At 39.2% G+C, this 10,142-nt stretch overlaps 1 protein-coding gene across 1 annotated transcript in view; it reads right to left on the reverse strand.

The window, feature by feature from the left end:
* LOC117829805 (testican-2-like) overlaps positions 1-10,142 on the reverse strand; it is a 98,890-nt gene that overhangs the window by 77,139 nt on the left and 11,609 nt on the right. The window lies entirely within an intron of this gene.

The raw sequence follows: 10,142 nt of genomic DNA on the forward strand, positions 1-10,142 counted from the left end.
TTTTCTTAAATGTAAATGTGTTTTGTTCTTGGTAAAAGTGTTTTGCTAATGTAATTTTGTTTTATAAAATGTAAAAATATTTTCCAAAATGTAAATTTGTCTCCAACTTTGTAAAAGTGTTTCATCTTTTGTAAAAAAATTGTCCTTCAGGGCCACCGTACATTTGGGCCTTTTTTCTGTTCAGAAGCGGTCCACACACACTCAGATATCCTAATGTTACACTGCAAATGAATCACACAAGTGGAACAGATGTTTATTGCTGCGCTTATGATCAATCACATTTTATTTATCATATTAAAACGTTTCTGGAAGGAGGCCAATGTCTCACTGCATACAGTCCCAATAAAGTCGCACAGTGAAATGAGTCACTCGATAAAACAATAAAGCTAAGTTGGAGGAAATTTAAGAAGGAGGAAATTGCTTTATTGAGTTAATACCATAAGGCAGTGGTGCTAAAACTACGCTCCGTGGAATTGCTGAGGGTCACTGACACGCTCCCAAGTGGCCTCTGGGAAAATGAGGTTAAATTTAGCTTAAAATGAGCTCCATTTCACTCTTAATTCCTTCATTAGCAGCACTAAGGTAGAGTGAATGTCTCCTATCAGCTGTGTCTGCAAGCTGTAAACTCTCAGAAATGGAAGTAGCTGGAAGAAATGCTTTAAGAGTGTGGTGGTCTTACATTTTAAAAAGTGAGTTTTTCTTAATGGGAATCATTTTGGGAACTTTTATAATGCAGCTTGAGCTAATGGATATTAAAATGTGACCCCAGCAATTTCCATAATGTCCTCTAAAGTGGCTCAAAAGACAGCCCTGGCACTTCATAAGGGAACTCCCAGTGATGTAGAGTGATTCATTACATTTTTTATTACACATTTTTGGTTGAAATACAATGGGACATAGTAGACTATATAAACCATATGAAATAAAATAATAGCAGGACTACAGATTTAATTTAAGTGTAATTGATTAGGACAATGAATGCCTCAATGTAAATATGGCAGAATTAGCACAATAGCTACATTTCATCCGTAGTCCTAAGGTAGGTCCTTACATGAAACAAAAATACTTTTTTTTTTTTAAGTTATGTTTTTGGGGCATTTTTGCCTTTAATGACAGGACAGCTGAAGAGAGACAGGAAATGTGGGGAGTGGAGAGAGGGGGAAGACATGCAGCAAATGATCGACCGGCCGGGAGTTGTACCGGCGACCTCTGTGACAAGGACAGTGGCTTCTATATGTGGGGCGCTTAGACCACTAGGCCACCAGCACCTCAGAAATAAAATATTTAGAGCTACACGATGTCACAAGACAGTTCACAGGACGCTACACAAAATGACTTACAAACAAATTTTACGTACAAATGTATACTTTTGTGACATTATAAAAACAGGAGGGAAGGTGAGGCCAAAGCCCCCTGGAATGGGCATCAAATGAGGAAACAGAAATTATTCATAGGTACATGACTGGGTGGTTTTTAACCACTGTTTAAGTGTTTTTTATAAAGGTACAGTAGTTCTTAAGCTCCCTGATATGATCTGGTAATTCCTTCCAGGACTGTGTGCCTCTAACAGACATTTGACTGAATTTGGTTTTACGTCTTAGTACATCACAGTCTCCTCTAGTTTGTGCTCTAGTATTTATCATATTATGTTGTTTGTTCAATGATGAAGGGGCAAACCCATTTAAAACTTTAAAAACAAGACAGATATTAGCATAAGTTTGAAAATGTTAAATGTTAAATGTTTAAAATATTATACTTCCTTACTATATTGCAATAATGGAAATTGAGAGGTTTCCTGACTAAAATTTTGACTGTCTTCTTAAAGAAAGACTTGATGGGTTTTAACGTACTGGCTGTTATGGTAAGCCATAAGTGGGGCATGTTTGGTATGTTTCCTTTGAAAATTGACTTAAATAGTGACGTTGTTTTCGATAATCTGAGACTAAAACAATCCCAGACTATGTTCCTTACATGTATGCCACTATAATGAGTCATGTCTTTTTGGCCAGATAGAGGTCCTTCAGGCAAAAATAAGCCCCTGACTCCTGTTAACTCCATGTTCCTACCATCTGCGCAGTATATTTCTGCTGTGAACACCAGACCCAAGGATTACTGTGTGCTTGTTTGACTTGATGGACACAAACTCATTCAGGAATACGCTAAATGTCATCTCCATAGTTAAATGCCAAGGTCTTAAAACAGAATATAACTCACAGGGCCTAATCAAGACAAGACCTACAGATGATTCTTGAACCTGCCCGCACTAAAGGACCTTTTCGAGAAGTGTGTGTTATCACTTTCTGGCACAGCCAGAGCTAACAGCCTGTTAGCTTAGCCTAGAATCCGTCTCGGAAGGGAAACAGCTATTCTTGCTCAGTACAAAGGTGAAAAAGATTCACCACAGCCCCTCTATTGTTCTCTTATAAATGGTTATCTGCAGTTTTCAAGGTTACGTGTCAGTCTAATGCCATACCATGAGCAGTTAATCATGGATTCTCTCCTGGCTGCCAGACAACTGCTCTCAACCAAGAAATAGTCAAGCCACAACCCAGTTTTAAAAAACTGTAAATTTTGTTAGCCAACGGTTGGGCTATGCCAAGCTAACTGTTTACTCAGCCACCAGTTCTTTTAGGCTAAGAATAGCTAATGAGCTACTATATACTTCAAATACAATTAATGGACAGACACTGCATCATTCTTCTTATCTTAATTTCTCATGGCAACCAAATAGAAGATTCCCAAAATGTCAAAGTACATTTTTCAGTGTGAATAGCAAAATTAGCTTTTAAATAAATTAGCCTTTAAAGGTCAAGAAGAAGCCTTTTAGGGGCTGTTGCCTGTTACTTTGCCTGTTAGTAAATCTAACATTGTTTACATTACTTATCTCTGTTAATGTTATCAAACGCAGACAATAGTAATAAAACAAGCATAATCACAAAGTTAATAAGGTGTATACATACTGTATGCACAGATACTCTTGAATAGATACTCCACAGCTGGCATGCTTCCACAATTTTGTATAAAGCTTACAGCCAATTTCTCCAGAGTTGGTGCAGTCTTTTATGCAGGAACACTTAGAAATCAAATATTTCAGACACGTTTTGTAAGATTTAAGTGGGTTACTACATCAAACAGAAAACTTGATATGTCAAAATCATTTTTTGAACATTCACACGTTTCCCTGTGAATCAGCGTAACACAAACCCATTTGATAACTAAACTGTGAGTACTTGACCAGAATTTAAAACAGTCCTTCAACGGATTAAACAGAGGTTGTTCAGGCTATAATGTAAGGACGGATCTGTGTGATGGAAAAGGTTAAATACAAGATTTATTTGAGACGCTTCTGTGCTGCTGCTTTTTCCTCAGGAATCTGTGACCTACATGGTTCTGCAGTACCTGCACATCATTTTAAGTCTACCCACGTTATTCCTGCTTCTACCTAAACTCTCCATGCCCTCTCTCCCTCGGCTCCCCATTTCATCCCCATGAAGATAAACATAATCCAGTGCTCTGCTCACTCATTTGAGTTTAAGGTTACCAATATTGGTTGAGGCCGGGCAGCCAGGCGCGGGATCACATTCCCGGGATGCTGCTTAGCTGGCCGAACCAGCTCTGACACTGACATCAAAAACAGTTGATGTGGCAGATGCAGGCTTTCCCTGAGTGTGCAAAGCTTTGGGAGGCAAGGGCAGCAGGAGAAATGTCCCGCAGCGTCAGCCAGCTGTGCACATCGACACTATGAAACGCTGGACATGATGTCTTAATCAAGGGGTCATCATCAGTCCAGTCATGATCAGGATGAATGAGTGCAGCAAATGAATGGTCAAACTGCAGTAGAAGGTCGCAGTAAATGACCTAAATAATCTGATGTTAATGGTAAAAAGCTACTGCAAGGAGTTATGGACCAGATTAAGATAAATACTGATGCCTCTAAATAGCCAAACAAAGCAAAACAGACCATCAGCAAGAAGAGTGGATACTTCTTTACACTAATTTTTAATGGCTGTTACTGCTGCCAGCAGGCTTGTGTCAGATGAACACAATCTACTTCACACAGACAGGAAATGCCTTTTATGTATATTTTCTATAAAAAAAAAAAGATATCCACAGTGAGTAATATGTTTGACTAGTGGAAGACAGTGAGGGGTTCGTATTTGTTACAGAATATAGTTTACAGGAAAGGATCAGCAAAAAGACAAAATTTAGGAACCCGTCATCAACCGACCAACTATTGGGGGCTAGCAGTTTACAGTGTGAGTGAGGTGGCCCAGCTGGGGCACCGGCTGTAAAAGAGATGGCATGAAGTATATATGCAAACACATACATGAATATAATGTATATTTACCCTCTCTGTCTACACTAGCCATGGTAAACGGTCAACTGACTTGTTCTTCTGTAGCGCTTTTCTAGACTTTCTGACCACTCAGAGCACTTTTACACTACTCGTCACATTAACCCATTCACATAACATCCGTACACTGATGGCAGGGGACCATCAGCGTTAGCTAATTCAATTTATACCTATTCACACATGCCTCTTGCACACTGCAATCCTGCAACAGTGCTGGAATAGAGTTTAGCTATAGACGTTTTTCGACCGCAGGAACTTTCCCCCCGGAACTAGGGACTTTACCCCTGAACTAAGTGCGTTTCGACCGGAGGAACCAGGGTCTAAATTTAGTTCAGGGGTAGTTAATTTCCCGAAAAGCCCTTGCTTGGGGGGTAGTACTTTTCAAAGGTCCTGGGACTTTCGGTTGAACGTTACGGTGTTTGTGGAGTTTACACAGCTGTTGAAACACAGAGGGAGCTCCTGGGAATGTATACTAGTTCACAGTTTCTTTTTTAAGATTTCAAAATATTATTTAATATAATTTTTTTCTCCATATGCCACTGGCCTGATTTGCACAATCTACTCAGGACTTCAGCCCGCGGTTGAAACGCAGACAACAATGGGGGCACAGGAACCTTTTAGTTCAGGGTAAAGTAATACTGGGGGCTAAAAGACCCCGGAACTCTTGGTCAAAATGCACCTATATGGAGAAAAAAAATTATATTAAATAATTTTTTGAAATCTTAATGAAAAACTAAACTAGTCTCCCTCTGTGTTACAACAACTGTATTAACTCCACAAACACTGTAACGTTCAACCAAAAGTCCCAGGACCTTTGAAAAGTACTACCCCCCAAGCAGGGGCTTTTCAGGGGGGAGACTATCTACCCCTGAACTAAATTTAGACCCTGGTTCCCCCGGTCTAAACGCACGTAGTTCAGGGGTAAAGTCCTTAGTTCAGGGGTAAAGTTCCTGCGGTGGAAAAATGCCTTTATATAGCGCTTTTCTAGACTTTCTGACCACTCAAAGCACTTTTACACTACTCGTCACATTAACCCAGTCACATAACATTCATACACTGATGGCCGGGGGACCATCAGTATTAACTAATTCAATTCATAACTATTCACACAGCCGACTATAGCCTCTTGCACACTGCAATCCTGCAACAGTGCTGGAATGGAGTTCAGCTATCACTACGCCTTTGTACTTACAAATTGCACCCTGAAACAGCAAAATATTAGTGTCCTAAGTTTATGATTACAAATCACATGGCGTTGCAAAGGTGACACAGCAGAAGTGTCATATACATACACAAATACAGTATGTGCACGTGAACACAGAGCTGTTCTGCCCTACCGACTCCAACGCTACACACAGACACCTTCTCCCCCCCATTTCTGCCTCTGTTACTTCCTCCGAGGAAGGATCAGAGGCAGAAAACACAGTTAGAAACCAGACACCCAATCAGAAATATGAGCCTGGTATAAAAATTGGTTTTGGCCTCTCTACCTCGTTTCTTTATCCATGACAACTGTACAGAGGTAAGCGGGGAGGTATAACTCATCCGTTAATATCAAATTAAGGCGAGGAGCTGTGCATAATTTGGTTTATTAAGGGTGTGACTGATGTGATGTCGGAGAGTTATGGCACTTTGCCAGATGGCTAGGCTATGGCATGAACTCTACATCTTTGCCGGTGTTTAGTTAAGCCAAAAGTTGGCTGGAGTTAGCATTAGCAAGATGGTGACTACCATAGAAACCAGAAGGTGATGTCACTAAAATGAGGTCTATGTTTTATACAGTCTATAGATACAACTACTGCTTATTTCGTATGTTAATGAATTAAACCTCCTTTTAAAATGTGTTAAGTTTGAGGATGTGTGGCAGTCAGCAAAGATGCTTCATTGGCTTTATGCATCATGTCTGCAGTCATGCAAACAAGCAATTTGCAATTAGCACGGGTTTGTAACAGGTTGACTATACTTGAAAGAGTGCTGTGTAAGAATGTGTTATTAATGTCATGTGGGACAAAGCATGCTTCTTGAGTACACTCAACTTGATACCATGGTTTGGTTTCAAACACAATGACTATTTATTTCTTTGGGGTTATTCTATCTACTTCTAGCACTCCATCTGAACAAAAACAAACAAAAGTCACGATGGTATACAAAAGTAATGTAAATGCATTTTTACTCTAAGGTTTACAATATACAATATTATTGTTTTGATGAAGTGTGGTGAAAAAATAATGAATAAACTGTTGTGCTTTGTGTTTCTCTGTGCTCGTGCAAGACTGATAGGAACTGTTGCAGGTGCAGTTCTCCACGGTCGAAGGCTTTTGTTTGATAAGAAGTAAGGTTTCCTGTATTCCCATAACTCCTTTTTCAGATCCTGTATTCTACCCATCAATGATATTTATTTATCTATGACAGCTCACATTTTGGGGCAGAGGACATCTGACTTCGACTGAGAGACGTTTCATTCGTGGTCGGTTATTTTCTCCCTCTTTGCAAAGAGTGCTGATAATAAAACTTGACAAAAGACAATCATTTGTCTATCCATGAGTTTATTTCATCTATCACGCTGACATCATAGCCTGAACAAGAAATTGCCATTACAGAAGCACAATTAAACTTGAACTTCATGGGCTATGCTGATACAGTTTGTATGGATATAAAAAAGGTATATATATTTTTTCTTTTAGGTTTTGTACTGTGTTTAATAAGCTATGGCCAATGAAGCTTCTTTCCGTTGGAGAGTTAGACATCCTTTAGCAGGGACGCAATAGTTGCTTAGAGCTGGGAAGACTGTGTTCTGCTTTGCACCATTAGCCTTTAAAGATTTTTGAGATGTTTTTGGGGAAGTGTGTCTCTGGTCTTTGGCAAAAGAGAGTCTCCTGAGATCTCTCAAACAGCAAGTGGAAAACATGTTGATGAAAGCTTTGAGTGTTTAGGGATGTTTTAGGGATGAGGAGACTCAAAACATCTTTTTAAAATTTCAGAGAGTTCTCATGAGTTGGCCTCTTCTGCTCCATTAATATGTGAAGTAGCAGCACAGTGACCAGCAGCACTGAAGGGCTAGTAATCACAGCAAACCACTTTTATATTCGTGGTACATGAGCTTCAGGCTGTAATGACTCTCTAGCATGCTTGTGCTCCACTGATCAGATTAAATTCATACTAAGCACTCAGATATGCAGCAGAAAAATGATTTCAGTTGGGATCCTTTTCCAATGCAGCAGTGCCAGTCTTTAATCCTATCTGAATGATCAATCTACATCATTTCCCTTCATTGACAATCCTGCCACAAAAAAATAGGGATGATTTGTGCCTCTTAGTTTTGATGAGAGCAGTGCATAACATCACATTTGAACACCATAGATCATCTTGTTAGCACTCAGCTCTAGGACTCAAGATCCTATTAGGATTTTTATCACCTTTGACAGCACATGTGTGGCTTCAAAGATGTTGTTTTCTGCTACTGAACAAAAAATACCCTCAAACAAAAAATACTCTCAAAAAATGGGAAAACTGCAACAACCACTCGTTCCAAAGGGTGATAATCTTATTTTGTGAACAGAAGTGGTCTTGGGTGAACAAGATGATCATCTTGTGCAAACAAGACAATTATCCTATGGGCTCCAGATATAGTCCTTGTCAAACACGTTTTCCACGATATGTTCTTGTGTGCACAAGATAAGATTGTTTGAACATGGTAAACATCTTGTGCCCACAAGATATCTATGCTGTCAACATATGCGTTCCACCCAAGTGGCAACCTCCAGTCTAAAAATATGAGTTCAATGCAGAAGGGCTTGAGCGCTTGAGGTTGGCTCCGGAAGTAACGGAAACCACATACACACCAATTCATAAAAGACGATCTTTACAGCAGAAATAAACATGTTTACAGCCTGGTACAAAAGACGGGTGTAGTCTGGATAGATCATTTCTTGATCGGCACACACTGTACGGGGGTGAATTTTTTTCTAACGCAGCATTCTCGAAGATATTGAGCTCAAACTCCGCCTCTATACGTCGCAATGACTCGACAGCAGCAATATGGCTGCCGTTGACGATTGGCTTCAAAACAGTGCTTCAGAAACAGATGGTTGACGTCACTGATACTACGTCCATATTTTATACAGTCTATGGTTCCACCTCATCTGACAGCCAATGTTGGCAAGACAATAAACAATCTTGAATCCCTGAATACTTAATATATCTTGTTCCCACAAGATACTTCTCTTGTATGCAAAAGATAATGTTCCCTTAAGATACTATCTTGTATACACAAGATAACAACTTGCTCCACAAAAACACAAAAGTAATATTTCCACTATGAAAAGATGTCTTCCCACTTCAAGCTCTAATCTTGATCACACAAGATATTATCTTGAGCACATGCAAAAATTATTTGCTTATTCAAGATAATAACTTGTTGGCGCAAGATATCTTGTGCAGACAAAAGTAACGACTTGCTCCATAAAACACTAAAGTAACATTCAACTATGTGAAGTTGTCGTATAACCTTAAGGTTCTAATCTTGTGCACACAAAATAGTTTGCTGCAAGATTAGTATATATATAGGAGCCAATTCCTTAGTTTAAAGTTATATTCAATAATTGAAATATTTTGGTAATATCTGTGTGTGTGTGTGTGTGTGTGTGTGTGTGTGTGTGTGTGTGTGTGTGTGCGTGCATGTGTACTGTGTGTGTGTGTGTATGTGTGTGTGTGTGGTGTATTATAATGTATTCTAACACTTGGTAACTCATTGGCAGCATGTTTCTATTCTCAAGGTTTCTCACTCTTAACACGTTTTTTTTTTTGCTTGAGGTTAGCCTAGGAAGTATTTCATTGTTAATTTTACCCAATTATTATTTTGTTTAACCGTAAGCAAGAATCATCAGCACAAAGACATCTCTATTCATTTGAAAATGGAGCTGAATTTAAAGTCGCTGAGAAATTATTCCCGAATAGAGTTCAGTACAAAGCCAAAAACAACTTTTCAGCTGACGTAAGGTGATGCCCATTTTGCAAATGAAGCTTTGATTAATGGACTTTTTCCCCCCAACTGTTTCGATCACCTCACAGGGTAATGAATCACTGAAGAAATAATACATCGGGAACAAGGCCAAATTGAGAAGCCTACCTTAATCAGCCGACCAAGATTTGAGAATTCTTGGTTTTGCAAACTTTACTAGAAGGGAAGTTCCATGATGTCGGACTTGATGCTTGAGTAGATTTAAGTTTTAGTTTCATTACCATATTAAGTGTGTTGATATTGCCTCTGGGCAGGACACTCCTGTAGTGATTGCCTCAGGAATACTATTTGAGTAGATCTGCATAGGAAATACATCTAAGAGAAAAACATGTTGTGCAGCCTCTTATATCTAAACATTACAGGGGCTCAACACAACCTATTTAACATCTCAGAGTTACGCTTTGGAAGAGTGCCTTTAATTGTAAAGAGATTAACGGATGTCATCTGTTCCCCCTGTTCCTCTCAAGGCAGATGTTGATAAGAAATTATCTATCCACTTCACCAAGCATACTTGGTTTACATAAAAGAGGAGTTAGGGGGAGAAAAGCTTCATTTAAAAACCGTCAGACGAGAATGGGGGAAGCATGATTTGAGGGGTTGCTTATCTGTAAATATTTGCAGTTTACGTATTTAAATGCAGTGTATTGATTCTCTGTCTTACAAAAAGCTCACAAGGCCAAACCCAATCCTCAAAGCTTATCAAAACTGTACATATTCTCACATGCCGTAACACAAGGTTTGCTTCAGGAATTTCTGGTACACAGCAAT

Source organism: Notolabrus celidotus, chromosome 18, assembly GCF_009762535.1.
Source record: "Notolabrus celidotus isolate fNotCel1 chromosome 18, fNotCel1.pri, whole genome shotgun sequence".
Classification (NCBI taxonomy): Eukaryota; Metazoa; Chordata; class Actinopteri; order Labriformes; family Labridae; genus Notolabrus; species Notolabrus celidotus.